This window comes from Lissotriton helveticus, chromosome 12 (assembly GCF_964261635.1).
Source record: "Lissotriton helveticus chromosome 12, aLisHel1.1, whole genome shotgun sequence".
NCBI lineage: Eukaryota > Metazoa > Chordata > Amphibia > Caudata > Salamandridae > Lissotriton > Lissotriton helveticus.
In genome coordinates, this window is record NC_136073.1 from 677,457,163 (window position 1) to 677,479,584 (window position 22,422).

Sequence of the window (22,422 nt, forward strand, 5' to 3'; positions counted from 1 at the left end):
CCACCGTTTAGTGAGGTAGAGATCTCTGAATATCTGGAAAACATTGAGCTTGGGTGGCTCTCTGTGGGCCAGAGAGAGTTTCTGACACAGCCTTTCGATGTGGAAGACGTGAAGGTAGCTATAATGTCCCTCCCCACATGCAAAGCCTCAGGCTTAGACGGGCTACCTAGCGAGTTTTATAAGGCCTATATTGAGGAGTTAGCACCGAGATTGCTGGATGTATATGCTGAAGCATACGAGACGGGTATGCTGCCTCAGTCTCTGAGGGAGGCGCTAATCGTCACGCTGTTAAAGCCTGAAAAAGAGGCAAATAAAAATGAGTTGTATAGGCCCTTGTCCTTAATTAATATTGATGCAAAGATTTTGGTGAAAATAATTGCGAATAGATTGCAGCCACTGGTCCCAAAGCTCATCCTGTTTTGTCCTTAAGAGATTAACTGTACATAATTTGCGAACCATATTCGCAGTATTACATGATTTGGATTTCCAGGCGGTTGCAGTGCTGCTAGATGAAGCAAAAGCCTTTAATTTGTTACAATGGGGGTATATGTTTACAGTTTTGCAAAGAATGGGCAGGCCGTCATTCTTTCTGAATTGGGTGAGATTGTTGTATGCGGAGCCAGTGGCTAGGCTGCGGGTCAGTGGGTGGATTACATATACCTTTTCAATTAAGAGGGGCACTAGACCGGGATGTCCATTATCCCCAATGTTATTTTCTTTGGCACTTGAACCCTTAGTCTCCAAAATCCGCCAAAAACATGCTAATGCCGGTCTCCGGTTTAGACAGCGGCCACTTGTTGTCTCTTTGTATGCGGACGATATGATGCTATATGTTCGTGAGCCAGCCACACATCTCCCGCCTTACTGCGTGAGTAAATGGTATTTGAAAGGTATTCGGACCTGGGCGAAGCCCACAGTTTTCCTATTGACTGATGGTACTCAGGAGACTGAGTTGGATTTCCCGCTATCTTGGTCAACTGCCCTGGTGCAGTACTTAGGAATATGGATACATAGGGACGCGGAAGTGGTCCTGGCCATGAATTTCGGGCATGCTATTACTAGAATCACAGAGCAAATCACACGCTGGACCCGTTTGCCCCTATTGCTTGCAGACAGGATTGCAGTTGTAAAAATGACTATATTGCCCAAGCTTCTCTATTCATTTGTTAATGTTCCAATGCAGCTAAATGTGGCACTTTTAAAACTTTACAGTCCGGTCTGCTGTCACTTGTGTAGGCTGGAAAGCAGCCAAGATGTAGCTGGAACACTTTGGCGCTACCGTTCGATCGGGGTGGGTTTGAAGCACCAGATCTGCAATTGTATTATCTGTGCGCTCAAGCGCAATTCGCACACTTTTGGTATTTCCCACAGCGTTACCGTCCACACACTGCGGTTGAGGAGGATACTGCGCATCCGGCCCCGCTAACTGCCATGGTCCGGCGGGGAGGGAGCCTCCTGGAAGGAAATAACTCAGTCAAGTGTGCTGCTTGGGCTTGGAAGACTCTGGCCAAACGCGCTCGGCTTTAGTATATATGCGCCCCTGCTATGCAGATCGCGGCGCATCCGAGCATCTCTGAAGCCCAGGAACAAGGGGCCTTGAGGCCACTGAAGAAGGTAGGGGTTACTAAGCTTGGAGATGTGTACTCGAATGGGGTTCTGAGTCCTAGAGGCCGTGAATGCTATTTTACCCATGTGGCAACAGTTTGCAGCATTTTTTCTGAGTGATGATGCCAAAGGCAAGAAATATGAGGGTCTTCAGTCGCATATTGATAGTGATGTGAAAAAAGTACACACTACTGCATTCTTACATTTTACAGGAAAACATGACTGCTGTAGTGGAAATAATAAAACAAAATAGAGTCTGAAAACACCCTTGTCTACCAAGTGTTCGGCATCATTGGTGTAGATGTGAAACACCTCGTTGAGAGTAGGCTGGAAGACACTTTTGGTGACTTTGGCACTGCAACATGTTCCATGTTAGAGTGCTTGCCACTTGGTAAGCAAAGAAAGGTTGAGGAGCAACTCAGGAAATTTTGTTTAACAATGTCTGAGAAATGGCTTGCAATGATGCATAGAAATGTCCCTTCACAAATCATTGTATTTGAAGTCAATGAAGCTTCACTGTGGTACTCTGCACAAGTTCTAGATCCCTGCCATAAAGGGGAATTTTTCTCCGGACTTTCAAAAGTGCTGCTTCATTTTTGACCGCTTCAATAACTCTGAGGGCAAATGCGCCCATTTCAAAGCATTTGTTGCAGAGCCTGTCCCAGAGAATTACAATCTTCAGGTGCACCAGTATTGGCATGGAAAACTATGTCAGTGGCCAGAGTTAGCAAATTATGCACTGGCGGTTTTGGCGTTGCCCGTCTCAAGTGCCAATGTTGAGAGGGCCTTTTCACAGGTAAAAGTGTACACGGGAAGGAAAGAGCGTGCATGACCAAAGACCCACTGAAGAAGTATTGTAGTGTGTACTACAATAAGTTTGATTTGTAAACATGTATTTGGACCTCATATACACTGTATGAATACTGTCTATATACCTCAATCAGTTCAAAATGCAAGCAATAATAAAAGCGAAACGTTCCATAAACACTGGAAAAACACTATTTCTGTTGTTTTTAATGGAGCGAAAATGTGTAACCACTGATGACCACTGTGTTTTTTTAAGGTATTGAAAACACCGAAAAGCCCCCCCACCAGAATTGACTAAAAATAGAAACTGAAAACAGGAAAGCCTATGTATAGGTTACTATTGTGTTATCATATTGATGGAGCCTGCTGCTTCTTCAGTGAGTAATGTTCACAAGCTTTCACTTAGAGGTTGAAGATGATGAAGGACATAATGTATCCCTGAAGTACGATGCAAGGAGACAGGAAGTTTCATGGAAGCTCCCATCTGGATGAGCCCATGTGTGTTTCTAAGGTGTGGATCAGTATTTTGTGGTCAAATTTATCTAATATTAGCGAAATTCATTTGACTGAGATTGGTCTTGCCCAAGTGAGTCAACACTTGGGGCCCGTTTACGAGTTTAGCAGTGCGTCGGCAGGACCGCCTTGCTGCCGCTGCACCATACCTGCATGAGATCCGCCCGCCATATTATGATGTTTTTAATCACTGGCGGGCGTTTTCTTTGGCGTTGCCTATAAAATAGGCACGGAAACGGGAACGTCAAAAGCAATTAGAGCATGGCATGGATTGTGAAGTCCATGTCATGCTGGAACTAGGGTACATGCAAACAGGGGGCCACATGTTGTGCCCCCCTGTGTGCAGCCACATGGAGTGGGGCACAAGGGGGCCCTGTATGGCCCCCTTTCTTGCCTCAGTCCCACTGGTTTCATGGAGGAAAGACCTCTATGCTTGGCGGGACTCTGGCGGTCCTGACAAGCATATTACTGCATCAAGCCCACAGCACCACCACCAGGGAACTTCAGTTCCCTGGCAGAATTGGTGGTCCCACGATGGCACGACCTCCAAGGTCATGATGTGGCAGTTGGAAAATTCCCACTGCTGCCCCACTACAAGACTGGCGGATCACTTCATTCTAGTCGAATAGGATGGATGGAAGAATTGATACAAGTCCAACTGTAGCCTTAAATCTCTTGCAGTGATTTTATGACCTGGTTAACATATTATTTCTAGTTAGCTCTGTTTCTACTGCGATCTATGTTAAATTATCATATTATATTGTCACTTTGTATGATGTTTATAAACATAAACAAATATGTTTAGCAGATTTTCTATAAGTGTAATCTGCCAGATTTCTATAGGCTCCATAATGATCTGTTGGATTTAGTTAGTGAAGTTTGGGAAAAGGCTGCTGTTTAAGTGATCATATTGGAAACCCATACTTTTCCACTTGCATCATGGTGTGCACTCTTCTGCTTAGATTGTGTTGTTAAAGTTGAAGAAGAGTGATAGCATCATCACTAAATCTGTTAATGTGTTGTTTCTTCTGACAACCAGTCTTTGGTTGACGATGCCAAATTTTGTTTTATAACCAACAGAGACCCTTACATGCCTATAGGCATCCCTGCATAGCAGGAAAGATAAGCATATCATCTATGATGTTATTCACGGGTAAGACTCTTAGTTGCACCAACTCTGGTGAGAAAGAAGAACAGATAGTTTCTTACCAGTAATGTTATCTCTCCTTCAGGGAACTCTACATTGAAATAAATAAAGCTCTGAATAATCTTGTCCACACATATGATCCCACAGCACTTTCTTTTTATAAAAATATACACATGCATAGACTTTTCTTTAGTAAAGTACATTTTAAACATAAACATACACTTTTGTAAGCCTGTAAATTTGGTTCAGAAGCCAATTTAATCAAGAAAAAAATCACCAGAATATACAAAGTAACCCTGAAAAACACTTTCACTAACCTTTTTCAAAAGAAAAATTTAAGAAATTGTGGGCAAAGTAGCAAACGATTGCAGCATTACACAGCATGAAAAGTGACACTCTTTTAATGGAGACGCCAATCCTCAAGTGCCGCATCATGCCCTGTTAGCGTAATTTCTTTCATGTCCTTTTGTACAGGTGCAAGATATTGTTCAGAATGTTATAAAGTTCATTATTCTATCCACTATAGAATGTTGTTTATGATTTCAATAGAGATTTGCAAGACAGAAAACCAGGATAGAATTTCAGATAAGCAATATTTTCTTCTCTTCTAGGGACTCTTGTTAATCACCATAAGCAAATGAATAGTACAGCAAGCCAATCACTTCAAATTGACTTGGAAGGAAAATGAATAAAGCATACTTTAACCCAGGATGTTCCTCAGAGAGACCTGACAAATGTTGAGATTCAGCCGTGGACTCTGAAACAAGATAGTGTTTTCTGAAGGTAGGTAAAGCACTCCAGATGGCTCATTTGTAGATTTCAGCACTGGCCATGTTCTCAAACTGAAAACTTGTAGTAGATTTGCCTCTAGCCTAATGCTAGGTAAATACTTGTTAACCTTTTGAAAACCTAAAGCAATGATAAGTATTTTTCAAGTCAACCAAGAGCAAGATTTTTAAGGTCGCTAATTTTATTTTGGGAAAAGTTAAGGCGTTCCCTTACTTGGGGGTCCTATTTGATGCTAACATTTGTTGGAATCCTCTGGTGGAGGGAAAAAGAGCTGAGGTTCTCAGATCTACGGGAGGTTTTTATTTTAGCACAGAGGGTTGGCCAAGGAACCTGTTAAAAATGTATCAGGGTAAGTGCATCTCCCAGCTATGATACGGTAGTGACATATGGGGGTATACCAAGCTGGACCATATCCAATCCGCCAAGAATTTTTTTTTTCGCAGATTGGTACAGGTTCCACACTCTACTCCAGCTTTCAGTGTAAAGGCAGAGCTTTGGTTGGTCCACGTGTCAAATTTGACATCCCTTAGTCTGCTCCTGTGTTGGATTAAGATTTTGAGCAGAGCAGAATTGTTGTTAAATCAAATGATTGTAGCGGACTGTTTGGCTCTTGATCGGTCACACAGAATATCTTTGATAGCCCATGTTAAAGCAGCTATTTATCATATTGGTAGGTCAGATATTTTTGATGATCCCTCCACTCTCTCTTGGAGCGGGAACTACGGTGTGTCAAAAGGCTGTTCTTGGAACGTTCACACCTAGAGAGAGAGAACCTAGAGCTCCAGAAAACTTAAGTCAAATGCTGCTAAACTCTGTACAGAGGTTGGGGGCCGTATCCTCCTATGGTCTGCTCACAGCACGGTTTTTACCGGCCTGATTCAGGTTCAACCGATTGCACCATTTTTTTGCTTCCCCTCCGGGGTGGACATGGCCTGAGGCAAGAGTACCCTTCGACTGCAACAATTTGTCTCTGCAGGATATGCTGCATTTTATCATGTTTTGTTCTTATTATAGCTGGTCGAGGAAGCAATTTTGAATCCCTTTGCTGAAATTCAAGAATTTTAATCAAGTTAGGCCAGCCTTGATGTATCTGCAGAGGTGCACAGACATAATATCGACTCCAAAATATCGTTTGGACAGAATATCGAGTTTGAAATATCGTTTGGACAAAATATCGACAGGACAGAATATAGACAGCCAAAATATCGTTTTTAAGGTAAGTGAAGTAATATCGACTGTAAATAATATAGAAAGTGAAAATATCCAAGTATATAATGTAGATAGTAAAAAATATCGTTTTTTAAATAATATTTAATTATTTATAGTGTTTTTTCATGTTATAATATGTGTGAAAAGTGTCATTTTATGTTATAATTATTTTTAATTAATGATTTCTTTTAATTATTGTGTAATTTTATTCTGTAGCGGGTTGTGGGTTTATAGGGGAATAGGGTGGGAAGTAATTTAATTATAATTAATTAAATATGTAAATTTATTAATTGGTAGTACTATTTAATTAATTGGTAATTAAATAATATTTGTTAATTATTTAAAATGTAATTGGTAATTAATTTAATTTAATTGATTAATTGCTAATTATGTAAATTTAAATAATTTATTTCCTGTAGCGGGTTGTGGGTTTATAGGGGAATAGGGTGGGAAGTAATTTATTTATAATTAATTAAATATGTAAATTTATCAATTGGTAGTAATATTTAATTAATTGTTAATTAAAAAATATTTGTTAATTAATTAAAATTTAATTGGTAATTAATTTAATTTAATTGATTAATTGCTAATTATGTTAAATTAAATTATTTATTTCATGTAGCGGGTTGTGGGTTTATAGGGGAATAGAGTGGGAAGTAATTTAATAATAATTAATGAAATAATAACATTTATTTAATTGTATTTAATATAAAATAATTGTAAATTAATTTTTAATTATCAAATAAATAATTGGTAATTAGTTTTAAATTAGTATAATAGGTAACTAATTGAAATATTTATAGTTAATTAGTAATTTTAATATATTAATTATTAGGTTATATTAAATAGTTAATCATTTTAAAATAAATTTATATTGATATTATTTTGTAATTTATTTATTAATATATGAAGTATTTACTTTCTCTAATGTTGCACCCACTGGAGTGGGAATAGTAATTTTAACCCTTACGCTATCCAACGCTTTCCCTACTGTTGCACCCACTGGAGTGGGAATAGTAATTTTAACCCCTACGCTATCCTACGCTTTCCCTACTGTTGCACCCTTTGGAGTGGGAATAGTAATTTTAACCCTTACTCTATCCAACGCTTTCCCTACTGTTGCGGGAAACATCCTTTACAACGCACTACCATTACAACGAAACTTTTACAACGCAAAAACTATTACAACGCATGTTTTTACAACGCATGTTTTTACAACGCAGATACCTTTACAACGCATACCATTACAACGTAAGTATTGGTAAGTATATAATAATTTTTTTAATGTACATTTTTGTAATTTTTGGGTAAAGGGGTATTTTTAGGGTTCAGGGTCAGTTTTTAGTTTTTGGGTAAAGGGGTATTTTTAGGGTTCAGGGTCAGTTTTTGGTTTTTGGGTAAAGGGGTATTTTTAGGGTTCAGGGTCAGTTTTTAGTTTTTGGGTAAAGGGGTATTTTTAGGGTTCAGGGTCAGTTTTTAGTTTTTGGGTAAAGGGGTATTTTTAGGGTTCAGGGTCAGTTTTTAGTTTTTGGGTAAAGTGGTATTTTTAGGGTTCAGGGTCAGTTTTTAGTTTTTGGGTAAAGGGGTATTTTTAGGGTTCAGGGTGTTTTTAGTTTTTGGGTAAAGGGGTATTTTTAGGGTTCAGGGTCAGTTTGGGGTTTTTGGGTAAAGGGTTTTTTTAGGGTTCAGGGTCAGTTTTGGGTTTTTGGGGTACAGGGGTACAGTGTAAAAATACAGTAAAATTAAATTTACATTAAATTAATTTAATGAAATTAAATTAAATTAAAATATATTAAATTAATTTTAAATAATTTAAATTAAAAAAAATTATTATATACTTACCAATACTTACGTTGTAATGGTATGCGTTGTAAAGGTATCTGCGTTGTAAAAACATGCGTTGTAAAAACATGCGTTGTAATAGTTGTTGCGTTGTAAAAATTTCGTTGTAATGATAGTGCGTTGTAAAAGTTGCGTTGTAACGTCATATATCCACTGTTGCACTCTTTGGAGTGGGAATAGTAATTTTAACCCCTACGCTATCCAACGTTTTCCCTACTGTTGCACCCACTGGAGTGGGAATAGTAATTTTTACTCTTTTGTATTTGTACGTTAATAATATTGGCTATTATTTAATTAAATTTTGTTACTATATATATATATGTTTTAAGAAATATGAATAACAAAATATTATTTTTTTACTTTCATTAATTATTTAATTATTAAAAGTTATTTTAAGTATTGTTAAGTATATTTTATTAATTAATTTTTTATATTAATGTAATTAAACATTGTTTTTATTAAAGTCGATATTTTTTACAACTATATTTTTGTAAACGATATTTAAAACTCGATATTTTTGTACTTACCTGTTTGTACATAGAAAGTCGATATTTTGACAGTCTATATTTTGTCAACGATATTTTTGAAGGTCGATATTTTGTCACTCGATATTATTTCAGTGATCCATCTGCAGATGCTTTGGTGAACAGGACGCCAGTCGGAAAGCGGATTGTCTGCGAGTTACACGCGGACAAGGAGACTGGAGACTGCTAACTCCTTGAAGGTCCCCGACTTCGCCCTGGATCTTCAAATTTTACACGGCGGATTGACAACAACTCACAAGTCCATGATCCAATCCTGGCAATCCACCCCACGCAGAGCAATAACAAATAACACACAGTTTCGTTGTGCAACTGTAAATTGTCAACGTCCGGTTACTGAGTAATTATTACACACCACTTGTTGCAAAGTTATGTGGTCCTGATGAGAACCCCCCAACCCGTCAGGGGTTCGAAACGCGTAGACCGTGTGTTTACACCATAAGATCTCTATCCACTAAATTGTGCTCATGATATTCTTTAATAACTTCCGAGTGTAACAAACAAGTTTCTTTGGTGTACATTTAAATTCCTAATTTTTGACATTGGAATTGTAAATATTGAATTGTATGTTTGTGTTGTGTGTGAGTGCGAGAATGGAATGCTGATGTTGATCAACCACGTCTGACTGATTGTTTTGTCATTTATGCATAATTTTTAGGCTAATGTCATTTTTACCAAAACTGTTGTATGTAATGTTTGCTTTGTAATTTTCTCTGTGTATTTTTGGTGAATAATAACCAACAAAAGTTTCAAAAAAATGTATATGATAAGTAAACAGTGATCAATTCTAAAAAATAGTGTTTTTCACACTCAGTTTAATTCTCTGTGCGAAACAATTTAGTTCTGTTTAGTAGTGTTCACGGTACTGGCATCTATTTTGTTGTTTTAGGATTAAGATTTTGAGCAGAGCAGAATTGTTGTTAAATCAAATGATTGTAGCGGACTGTTTGGCTCTTGATCGGTCACACAGAATATCTTTGATAGCCCATGTTAAAGCAGCTATTTATTATATTGGTAGGTCAGATATTTTTGATGATCCCTCCACTCTCTCTTGGAGCGGGAACTACGGTGTGTCAAAAGGCTGTTCTTGGAACGTTCACACCTAGAGAGAGAGAACCTAGAGCTCCAGAAAACTTAAGTCAAATGCTGCTAAACTCTGTACAGAGGTTGGGGGCCGTATCCTCCTATGGTCTGCTCACAGCACGGTTTTTACCGGCCTGATTCAGGTTCAACCGATTGCACCATTTTTTTGCTTCCCCTCCGGGGTGGGCATGGCCTGAGGCAAGAGTACCCTTCGACTGCAACAATTTGTCTCTGCAGGATATGCTGCATTTTATCATGTTTTGTTCTTATTATAGCTGGTCGAGGAAGCAATTTTGAATCCCTTTGCTGAAATTCAAGAATTTTAATCAAGTTAGGCCAGCCTTGATGTATCTGCAGATGCTTCTAACAGATCATGTTATCTTCACAGTCCTATCCTTTTTTACGAGCAGTTTGGTCGTCTAAAAGATCAAGATTTGATTAATTGCCCCATTACTCACTATTTATTATGTAATTTTATTAATGTTTTTATTGTCTTTGAATTTTGATAGTGAAGTTTAGATTTGCACTCTTTCCCTTTATGGTTATTGCATCGCTCAAATCGAGACTTTATGATGTCCTTAATCGCTCAAAATTGGGAGTCATATTAACCTGAATTCATCATTGAGCCATTGAAATGTTTACCTTACACAGAGTGGTCTTGTAATGTATATGCACTTTGAAGGCTAGTCCTCTTCCAGGGGATCCTCATCAGTAGTCATAAGCATTAGAATATTCCCGCCCATGCACGGGACCCCGGAAACACTATATTATATGTGCCCCACATATATATATCCATATATATATATAAAAATAAGCAATTGCAGCCTAATAAACACCAGAGCTGAATCATGCTGTAAGGAATTTCCACCATAAATGAAAAACATGCATTAGAAACAGGAGAAACAACAACAAAATTTGTTTAGAAACTGTTTTAATGCTCAGAAAAGAGTAGAAATTCTCAGAAATCACTGAAAGCATAGGAAGCTCCCAGGCTGCATTGCAAACACACAGTCTAAAAATACTGAAAAGCTAACCTGTAGCTGCATAGCAATAAACTGACACCGTGCCTTTAAGGCACTCCTGAACCCCAGCTACCCATCATGCCTCAGGGGTGACAGTTAGGTCAGTTGTTCTTTCTGGCTTCTTCAGGAAGGGTCCTGGCAACACAGCTCCACTCTTTTCTGATTTCTGTCAGAAAATCTCTTCAATTTTTACAACTTTTATTCCTTACTTCGATGTTTTTCATCTGTAGAAGTAAGAAGCTGTCTTTTTTTGACAGGTTTGGGCATTTTTAGCAACCTAAAATGCCATCTCTTCTTGACTCTTGCCCTTCTTGTGGTAAAAAGAAGGCCAAAACAGACGCTCATGAGGTCTGTATTCTTTGTCTACCTAAGAATCATGATCCTAAGACCTGCCCTCTCTGCCAGAACCTGTCCAGTAGAACATTAAAGGACAGGGAAAGAATTCGCCTGTATGGACTGGCAGGTAAATCATCTAGAGGAAGGCCTCTGGTAAGGAAGGGATCCAAGAGGTCTAGAACACCTTCTAGAAACAAGTCCTTGCGTCCTTCGGCTTCAGCGTCGGGCTCGGCGCTGAGAAAAGATCTTCAGGTGGGTCATTTATCTCAGAAAAGACCTTCGACAGCGGGCTCGCCGTCGAGAAAAGGTACGTCGTCGATGTCGAAGATTCGGGATCCTCCGCCGTCGTCAACCCGGCGACGATCGGCGCCGACGGACAAGACTCCTCCACCGTCGTCCACCCGGCGACGATCGGCGTCGAGGACCAGAGACCCTCCGCCGTCGTCAACCCGGCGACGATCGTCGTCGAGGAGCAGAGACCCTCTGGCGTCGTCATCTCGGCGACGATCGGCGTCGAGGAGTTTCACCCCTCCGCCGTCGTCAACCTGGCGACGATCGGCGTCAAGGAACAAAACCCCTCCGCCGTCGTCAACTCTGCGACGATTGGCGTCGAGGAGCGAAGACCCTCCGCCAGCGTCGGCAGGGCGTTCAGCGTCGAGGGCAGGCTCACTTCTGTCATCGCAGTCCCTTCAGTGATCGACGTCGAGAGCAAAGACCCCTCTGCCGTCGTCAACTCGGCGACGATCGGCATCGAGAATGAGGTCTCCGTCGTCGTCTCGACGGCGTTCGGCGTCGAGTGAGAGAAAACCCCCTGCGCCGTCGTCTCGCAGGCCTTCGACGTCAAGATTGGACGCAGCACTGCCGTCGTCTAGACGACGCTCGGCGTCGAGAGACAGAGACCCTCCGTCGTCGGCTTCTCATCGCCGTTCGACGTCGAGACAGCACTCACCTGCTTCTCATCGGCACCGGTCACAGTCGAGACGGCGTTCGACGTCAAGCAGACAGCAGGAACCTAGATCGACGACGTCGAGACAGGCCTCGGTGAGGTCTGGGGATGGATCGTGGTCCTGGTGACGGAGTCAGCCTCGCGCCATTCGTCCTCTCATTCTTCCAGGAGGGCTTCTTCAAGGTCGGCCACTCCGGAAGCTGCTGCCCATGTCCGCAAGTCTCCTTCAAGGCTAAAGGAGACCCTTGCAGCTGTTCAGTTGTCCCCTAGATGGCAGCTGCCCTTAAGTCACTAGCAGGACACTGGGGCAACAAGGCGTATGCAGGAGTATGCCAGTCCGGTTCATAGATCTCCTCTTCAGAGACTGGTGGACGAAGTGGACAGAGTGAGCTCTCCCAGGCACAGGCACGAGAGGTCCCCTGAGAGAAGGCACTATAGATCGCGTTCTCCGAGGCATGAAGAACGCGCAGTCAGATCACAGGAAAGGAGGCGCAGTGCACACCGGCGAAGTAGGAGAACACCATCTACTTCCTCGACTTCCTCTACCCAGTCCTCCAGGAGGGATTACTCTCCCACACTATCGGACAGCCCGATTTCCAGGGTCTCTCCCATAGATGACATTTACACATACCATGAGGTTCTGCAGAGAGATGCTCAGAAGCTCAATATTGAGATGTCTGTCCCACAAGTCACAACAACAGTGAATTTCGAGACTCTCCATCAGAAGACTGCATCTCGGACATTGTTTCCATTGGTTCCTGGGATCCTTGACCCGGTCATGGGCACTTTTTTATCTCCAGCAACCATCAAAGCGTTGCCGGCTCGCCTCTTAAAGAAATATAAGCCGGCTACCTCGGATCCTGTCTTCGTCAGGGCGGATCCTCCTGCAGACTCAGTCATCATGGCGGCAGCAAAGAAGACACATGCTGTATCAGCCACTTCTTCTCTTCCACCAGACAAAGAGAACAGGTCCCAGGACTCGTGGGGTCGCAGGGCCTGCACTTGTGCTGCTGCATCCCTTAAGGTCTCCAGCGCGGCTGCGTTGCTTGGCCGTTATTACAGAGCTCTCTGGGACTCTTTGGAGCGTTTCAAAACCAAACTCCCAAAGGAAGACCAAAAGGATTTCGACGAAATAGTCACGGAGGGTTCTTTGGTGGCTAATCAAATGATAAGCACAGCGGCAGATGGTGCGGTGCTATCAGCTCACTCTTACGCGCATGGAATATGCGCCAGGAGGTCATCCTGGTTAAGATTGACTGGACTAAAGCCAGATGCACAGCAGAGAATCTTGAACCTCCCGTTCTCTGGCTCTTCTCTCTTCAGGATGCACGTGGCTGAAGAAATGAGTAGGATGAAAACCGAGTTGGACACTGTCAAGGCGGTCGGGTTGGAGAAAAAGAAGGAATTTAAGCCCCGCTACAAATCCAACCAGCGCAAGGGGCCTCAACAGAGGGCTCAAACCCCTCAGTGGTCCCAGAACAAGAACCAAGGGAAAACCCAGTTTCAAGGAGGAAAGTCCAACAGAGGTAGAGGTGGTCACCAACAGCAGTCCTCTACCACGGCGAGAGCAGGAGGAAAGTCATGAGCAGTGGCTTCCTCTACCGCCGTTGCCCACTCCAGTGGTAGGAAGTGCTTCACAACATCTGGCAGAGTGGGTCAGCATCACAAGAGATCGCTGGGTGCTGAATATACTACGCAATGGATACGCGCTACGTGTAAGGATCTAGATGTGGTTTCCGCAGGAGTGCCAGGAGCCGACGATAACCCCAACCCTTCCCCCCTACACCACCTGTGCCTATCAAACACTAGGACACAAGGGTGCCATGGAGGGAAAGGAGGGAACAAAACAAGGAAAGTAGGGGGAGACAAAACACTGGACTCTTCGGACACTGCTCTCTTCTTGCTTCTTTCGGAAGATGAAGCTACAAGGAATAATGGGTTAATACAACAACAGTCATCCCACAAGTCCCCAATGTCAATACATAAACCACCTTTACCTGAGAGCACAAGAGGGAGTCAATAAAAGCAACTAGGCCATCTTCTGGAACCCCACATGTGACCGTGAAACTATGGATATCCAATATGGCCTAGAATAGAGGGATGTGAGATATTACCTCTGGTATAACACTGGTCTGGACCTATATAGCGATATGAGGGTACTTCTTACCTAACTAGAAACACCTCTGGGGAAAAAAGGTCTTGTGTGGTAAAAAGATCAGGATCACAGAAGTATTTGCCTAGAGGGCCAGAAATACATACATAAACACCAATAGAATATATAATAAGAACACGATGTAAATATAGTGCGCTACAAGCGCTTTACCGGTTCTTCTTGTCCCTGTACTGTGATGAATGCCAGAATCCGGGAAGTCCAGAGAACGAACAAATAATATGATAAGTAAAGGGGAAAAAGGGAATATCGCTAGGCGGACCTCAAAGCCCACAATGCCCCGCAACACTCCTCACCACTGAATCTGCAAATACCGGCCGTTCGGCGGGACCATAGTCCGGCCCAATGACGAGTCCGCAAGAAACAGGGCGAAGAACACCACAGAGACACCGGGGTAAGATAGCCGGCACTAAGCGAGGGGACAAATGAGAAGTAGCACCCAAGTTAAAAAGGACACGTGGGTCTACTGGAAATGCTGCAGAATCCTTCCGTGTTACCTCTGAGGAGAATGTACCGAATGACAACTCTCGACGGAAGGTGAACAGGAAGGGAATGAGCTTCACCAAAAAGAATCTGGGAAGCGGCCTTAAGATACAGAAATAGCCGCTTGGAAGCCCGGTTGATAGGTACGGTAATGATACCGTGACCCTGAGCCAGGACGCAACTAATAAACAAATAAACAAAGTGCACAGCAAAGGAAAGCCGTGCCTAGGATCAAGGACGTGAGTCCAAGAAGAGACGAGGGCGTGTAACCGGAAAGGGCCTAGCGGAAGTGACAACTCAGTCGAGAAGAAACTAGAGCGCAAAGCGCTGAGCGCCCGGGGAAGCAAGCTTAAGTTCCGGCTCGCACCCCCCGCGCATGCGCAGTATGAGGAGGCCATTTTGGATCGGTCTCTGTAGTTCTTCCTTTGGTTCCACGGAGGCTAGGCAGGTGTGACAGTACATCCCCCCTACGGATCCCCCCACAGGATTAGGCTTATGGGGATGTTGTCTGTGAAACTGCTTCACTAATGTGGGTGAGTGTACCTGACTAGCTGGTTCCCAGGTCCTGTCTTCCACACCATACCCCTTCCAATGTATGAGATACTGCAATCTTTTCCTGACTCGTCTAGAATCTATGATGGCCTCAACCTCATATTCCAACTCATCATCCACCTCCAGTGGTGGAGGAGTGGACGGTAAAACAGTCCCTGGTGCCACAGGCTTCAGTAAGGAAACATGAAAAACAGGATGGATTCTCATCGTAGGGGGGAGCGCAAGTTTCATGGCCACCGGATTTATGACCTTTGCGATCTTATAAGGTTCAATGTCCCTAGGCTTAAATGTACATGTCCCTCTCAAACTGATGTGTTTTGAAGATAACCAAACCTCATCCCCTTCGTTGTAAGAAGGTTCCTGTCGTCTGTGTGAATCTGCTCCCTCTTTATACCTTTTCTTGGCCTGTTCCAAATGATCTTGTGCAAGCTTATGGTTGCGTTGGAGGTCTTGTACTAGTTCACTAGCTGCGGGGGTTGTGCAAGGTGAGGGAGAACCAGGGAGGATTCGAGGATGGTAACCATACGTACAAAAGAAAGGTGTGAAATTAGTGGATGTGGGATGACTGTTGTTATATGCCATTTCGGCCAACCAAACCAACTCATCCCATTCAGTTAACGACTGCAGAGCCTGACATCTGATATACTGCTCAAAACATTGATTCACCCTCTCCATCTGACCATCTGTCTGTGGGTGGTGGCTAGATGAGAGACGTACATCAACAGACAGAAGAGCACATATACCCTTCCAAAATCGAGACACAAATTGGGACCCTCTGTCTGAGATCAATACTGAAGGCAGACCATGCAATCTAACTATTTGTCTCATAAACACAGAGGCCATGGTCTTGGCTGTAGGTAGCCCAGTCAAAGGTATGAAGTGAGCTCATTTAGTAAAGGTATCCACTACCACTAGAAGTGTGTTGTGCCCCTTTGTCGTGACAGGTAATTCAACGATAAAGTCCAGGGATACAGTGTGCCAGGGTCCCGGAGGAGTTGGTAAAGGCCTTAACAATCCCACAGGGCTTTGATGTGATACCTTACTCTGAGCACACACATGACAGGTTTGTATGTACCTCTCCGTGTCCTTTCCCATTCCTGGCCACCAAAAATACCTCTTCAATGATTCTAGGGTCTTTTTGTAACCTGGATGACCAACCAAGGGATGAGAATGACACCATGTGAGGGCTTGTCCTTGCAATGCTGTCGAGGGGAGGACTAACCCACAATCTACATAGTAATAATCTCCCACCTGGACTGTTTCATGTGACTTTTTAATAAGTTCCATCCTGTCCGACCCTTGTTCTTGCTTCACTTTGTCAAGGAAGTCATCCTCAGAACAGACCCCTCCTATGTGTTAGGGGTGTTACTGGTCGTCTTGTTTAATTCAGAGAAATTCTAATTGTAAATTGTCAATGAAAAAAGGAAGCTCAACTGATTGTTATTAAATGGACACTGGAATTGTTTTCTGTAAGCAACCTTTGTTCCCTGTTAATGTAAATAGTAGCTTTAGATTTTCATTTGACAATGCTTGTTGCAGGGTAAGATTGTGAGCTCGTCATGAGAGAGGCTCGCGCTGCTCTTAGAGATTGGAGGCGTCATGGAAGTCACCTCGCGCTGGCTCTCGTGACCGGGAGAAGACTTTAAATGGGCTTCTTACTCAACGGCTCAGCGCTTCGTCTCGTTGCTGTTCTAACGAGCGCTTCTGTTTCCTTGAGCCTGCGGACTTGTAGAAGCCTGAAAACCCCAGAAAACCCTCTCCTTAACCCAAAAATTCATCATTCCCTGTCAGTTAATTCCCTTTTCGCCCCAGCCGTGCCCCGTAATTAATTTCCTTGAAGACTGCAGATACGCGATTAACTCTGAAGTGAAAACCCGACGTTGTTCCTCCGTTTTGACAGCTGAGTTATCGTTTTTTCATGGACATCACAAGGAAGCCGGTTCGAGTCTCCTGTGTGCCTTGCTAAGTGAGAAAAATGACAGTAAGATTTATTTCAGCTGTTATTACGAACTGAAGGACTTTTGAGCTCCGTGTAAAAGAAAAGGTTCTTTTCTTTAAATTAGAACTTATAAAACCTTTAGTAAAACGCAAATTGTTAGTTGTCAGTGATATTAGAAAACAAACCATGGCAAGGCAAGACAAGAGGATAACTTGAGTTGTTATTTAATAATCTATTTGAACATTATTTGAGATTATTGTTAAACTGACTAAGTGACAACAAGCCTTGGCAAAGGCAATTATCATTTGTGAATTCTCTGTGAAGTTTTCTTTAAGAAAAAGATGTAAATAGGTATCTAAAAAAAAGGTTCACAATCAGAAAACTTTCTGGGAAAAAGTTCCAAATGTGCAGTTGATAATTGGAGTAGGATGTTGTTATTGTTATCTTCCTACTGCAGACTTTCCAAGATTTGAAGATTTGCAGAAGTCTCAGGTATGACTTTTGCATGAAAGTTTAAGTTCAGTTCATTAATATTGACTAACCAACTAACTTACTTATTGAGAACCTAGCTATTACTGATTTGTAATATTTCTCAAAAGGTATCTAGTGTTAGAGACAGTGCAAGATCAACTACAGTTAGAGTGTAAACAAGGGCCACTAAATGAATGGTCAGTATTTTCTGGAATGATTAATTATTTCTTGTGGTAAGGAAATTTGGTTTGATGGGTAACCAATTGTGAAACTTTGTACTACAGTTGCATGAAACTTGAGTAACGCATCCAAAGAAGTAATACCACCATAGGAAGATCACGGCCTGGAGCACTCTATAGAGAAACAACAGCTGAAGCCAGTGTTTATTTATATGTTGTTAGTTTCTCTTCCACTTCCCCTTAGGGAAAAGTTGGCCCAGTCAGAGTTATATTCCTGATTGTGTTGATTGATCCTGGAGGGAGTTGGGAGCTTGCAGCTTCAAGAGGAAACGTCAGAAATGACTCGCAGGACTTCTTCAACAGAAGACGAAGCCCTCTTTCAAAAATCGTTTCCTCTTGGGTTGTAAGCTCACCCTCATGGATATTCCACAGTTAACACAGTTGGTACAGAAATTGAATGTTGAAATGGAGAATTTGCGATTGGAAAATCGATCTCTTGGTCAGGAGTTAGATGAAACCAGGGCAGGGTTTTCAGTTTGGAGGGATCCTATCAAGGAAAGAAAACCAGTTTTAGTGCCAACTAAATTTGGAACCGATGCTCAACAGTCACATTCCTCAGTAGATCAGTCTGGTAGTCAACCAGTTCAAGTCACGGTAGTTACCCCAGCTTCAGTCCCATTGGCTAATCCCGAGAGATTTTCTGGAGATAGTGGAAAATTTGCCACTTTTCTTAGTCAATGCCAGTTGCATTTTCTGTGTAAACCTCAGATTTTTTTCTTCAGACACAGCTAAAGTAGCATTTATAATTTCCTATCTTGGGGGAGTAGCTGCAAATTGGGCCATGCCGTTGGTTGATAATAATGACCCTTTGCTTCATAATCTTCAAAAATTTTAAATTGCCATGTCCAATTTATTTGCTAAACATACTTTAGTTCAGGCTTCAGATAATGAGTTATTGAATCTTCGTCAAGGGACTAAGGATCTCATTTCATACATTACAACCTTCAATAGACTTTTAACCGAGACACATTGGCCCCTGGAGAAAAGAGTTTCTTTGTTTTATAGGGGCCTTTAGGGATGACTTGAAAGATTCTTTAGCACATATAGTTAATCTGCCTGAAGATTTTAAAGAATTTCAGGATTTAGTAGTTAAGCTTGATCACAGGTTGGGGGAACGTAAAAATGAGAGAACGAGGAGTGATTTTAGAAGTTCACAATTTAGAGCTGAGAAAAAAGAACCAGAAATTAAGAATTCTTTAGTTGAAACTGTTCAGTCAGGGGGTTTTAAAGGACCTTTAACTCCTGAAGAAAAGGAACGCAGACGAAAGGGAAACTTGTGTTTGTATTGTGGCAAGCCTGGGCACTTTGCTAAGGATTGTACTGTTAAACCTACTAAAAAGAAAGTCTTAGCAATTGAAGCCCCTGTGATTAGTCCGTCGGAAAACTAGAATTCTCGAGGAAAGCCGAGGTCGTTTCCTTGAGAAAATCTTCATCTAAGATCTCTCAATTTGTGACAAATGTATCTACGCATATTCCAAAACATTTTACTATTCGGATGGTCTTTATTTTAACATCTCTTCAGAGACATAGTATTCCTGTCCTTTTGGATTCTGGGGCCACTGGAAAATTTTTTGATATTGGGTTTGCTAATAAATTGAATTTAAAGTTTGTTGCCAAGGAGGAACCGGAGCCGGTGCGGGCTGTTGATGGCTCGGTTTTGTCTTCAGGAATGATTAGATTTAATACCGAACCATTGACTTTAGTGGCAGACAGTGGACATACTGAAAAGGTGGTCTTTGACCTTATTGATGCACCTACCTTTGGAGTGATTTTGGGCATTCCTTGGTTGGAATTACATAATCCAAGAATAGACTGGGTTAAAAGAACTGTTACCTTAGAGTCTTCATTTTGTAAGTTGCATTGTTACCAGGAAACTAGAGATCCGGTGATGCCTCTTTTTTGTGCTACGTTAAATGTAGAAGTAGATAGCCTTCCTGTTGAGTATAGGAATTTTTCTAAAGTTTTTGATCCAGTTGAGGCAACTAAACTTCCAGCTCATAGAGTTTATGATTGTAGAATTGATTTGGTTCCTGGAGCTGTTCTACCTTGCAGTAGAATTTACGCTTTAACGGAACCTGAGAATGAATATTTGAGGAAGTATTTAGATGAACTCTTAGAATTAGGCTTCATTCGACACTCCACTTCCCCTGTCTCGTCTCCGCTCTTCTTCGTGGCAAAGAAGTCAGGAGATTTGAGAGCTTGTATTGATTACAGAGCAGTTAACAAGGCAACTATTAAAAACAGATATCCGTTACCTTTAATTCCTGTACTTCTGAATCAAATTAAGGGTTCCAGTTTTTACACCAAGCTGGATCTTAGAGGTGCTTATCATCTGATTCGAGTCAAGGAAGGTGATGAGTGGAAGACCGCTTTTCGTACGAAATTTGGTCTTTTTGAATATACTGTCATGCCGTTTGGTCTTTGCAACGCACCTGCTGTCTTTCAATATTTTATTAATGAGGTTTTACATGATTTGTTGGATGTCTGTTGTATTGTTTATATTGACGACATCTTAATTTATTCGAAAAATTCTGAGGAACATGTGCAACACGTTCAAGCTGTTTTACAGAGGTTGAGAGATCATTCTTTGTTTGCTAAATTAGAAAAATGTGTATTTAATGCTTCCAAGGTGGAATTTCTTGGTTATTGTTTATCTCCTGAAGGAATCCATATGGATCCTAAAAAGGTAGAAGCAATCTTAACCTGGCCAATTCCAGTTTCAATTAAAGACACACAGAGAATTTTAGGTTTTGCTCATTTTTATAGACGGTTCATTTCCAAATTTTCTGAAATTGTTACTCCCATCACACAGTTACTGAAGAAAGGGAGGAAATTCTCTTGGACAGAAGAAGCAGATCAAGCTTTTTCTTTATTGAAAAGGGCCTTTACTTCAGCTCCGATTTTGGTTCATCCTGATCCGGATAGGCCATTTTTTGTTGAGGCAGATGCTTCTCAGACTGCTATTGGTGGAGTGTTGCTTCAGAAGGATTCAAATTCTGGTCATTTACACCCAATTGCTTTCTTTTCTAGGAAGCTTTTATTAGCTGAGCAGAACTACACTATTGCTGAAAGGGAACTTTTAGCTATTAAAGATGTGTTTCAGGAATGGCGACATCATCTTTTGGGGGCAAAACATACTATCACTGTATTTTCTGATCATAAAAATGTACAGTTTTATTCCACGGTGAAGGCTTTCACTCCCAGACAGATGAGATGGTTACAGTTTTTTAGTGAGTTCGATTTTTTAATTACTTATCGACCAGGAAATAAGCAGTTGCTATCTGATACACTTTCTCGATTGGTTTGTGAAAAAGATTTAATTTCTGTAAAAGAACCACCAAGTATTCTGCCTAAAGAGAAAATAGCTGCGGAGATTCATTCTGAGGAGTTTTTAGATTCTGTTAAGGAAGAATTAAAAACGTATAACATTGATGAGTGGTTATCTAAGAAAGATAATTCGATCCAAGAGGGTTTGTTTTATCACAATGGAAAATTATTTATCCCCACTAAAAATTTACAAGTCAAGGTAATGCAATGGAATCATGATTTGGCTATTGCTGCACATCCTGGTGTTAGTAAAACTTTGGATTTATGTCAGCGTCATTTTTGGTGGGAAAAAATGATTTTTGTTGTTCAGCAATTTGTGAGGGCTTGTCCAATTTGTTCAAGACAAAAAGCCTTACATACTGTTCCAATGGGATTACTTCACCCTATGGTTATTCCTCCTCAACCTTGGCACACTATCAGTCTTGATTTTATTACTGATCTTCCGAAATCCAATGGATTTACTACAGTTCTTGTAGTGGTTGATTTGTTATCTAAAATGGGACATTTTATTCCTTTACACAAAATTCCAACTGCAGTGGAATTTAGTACAGTGTTTTTATCTCATATTGTAAAACTTCATGGTCTTCCCTCTAAAATTATTTCCGATAGAGGTCCTCAATTTATTTCAAAATTCTGGTCACAACTTAGCAAACAACTGGGGATTGAGTTAGCTTTGTCTTCTTCTTTTCACCCACAGACTGATGGTCAAACTGAGAGGGTTAACCAGCATGTTGAGCAGGGTTTACGTTGTTTACTAACAACTTCTTCAGGTCATTGGGATGAAGTTTTACCATGGGCGGAATTTTCCTATAATAACACCACACATTCAGCATTAGGTTGTTCTCCTTTTTATTTTCTCACGGGTCAACATCCTAGATCTCTTCCAATTCTTTTACCTGAGGAACAACAATCTATGCCTGCAGTTACTGACAGGTTGACATCTTTGATTGATATTCAGGAAAAGGCTAGAAAACAGTGGATTAAAAGTAAGGTTACTATGAAAAGAACAACTGATTCTCATCGTAAATCCTCTCCATTGTACAAGGAAGGTCAGTTAGTTTGGCTATCAACTAGAAATATTCAGCTGGAAGGTCCCAGAAAGTTGAAACCTAGGTTTATAGGGCCTTTTCAAATTGAGAAAATCTTGAATCCTGTGTCATTAAAATTAGTTTTGCCTGAGGAGTATAAAATTCATCCTGTATTTCATGTATCTCTTTTGAAACCTTTTGAACCTTCTACACGACCTGATAATCCTCCACCACCGGTGGTTATAGGTGATCATGTGGAATATGAGGTTAAATCTATTTTAGACTCAAAGAGAGTACGGGGTACTTTGTTTTATTTGGTTGATTGGAAGGGTTATGATCCTTCTGAACGATCTTGGGAACCTGAAAAGAATG

General features: G+C 41.4%; 1 protein-coding gene and 1 long non-coding RNA gene across 4 annotated transcripts in view; one reads left to right on the plus strand and one right to left on the minus strand.

The window, feature by feature from the left end:
- LOC144798450 (uncharacterized) overlaps positions 1 to 22,422 on the plus strand; it is a 1,486,395-nt gene that overhangs the window by 104,263 nt on the left and 1,359,710 nt on the right. For both annotated transcript variants that reach the window (XR_013603538.1, XR_013603540.1), the window contains exon 3: positions 4,684 to 4,855. This is a non-coding gene — a long non-coding RNA (uncharacterized LOC144798450). The remainder of the gene's footprint in view (positions 1 to 4,683; positions 4,856 to 22,422) is intronic.
- Positions 1 to 22,422, minus strand: part of C12H16orf86 (chromosome 12 C16orf86 homolog) — a 257,140-nt gene that overhangs the window by 4,449 nt on the left and 230,269 nt on the right. The window lies entirely within an intron of this gene.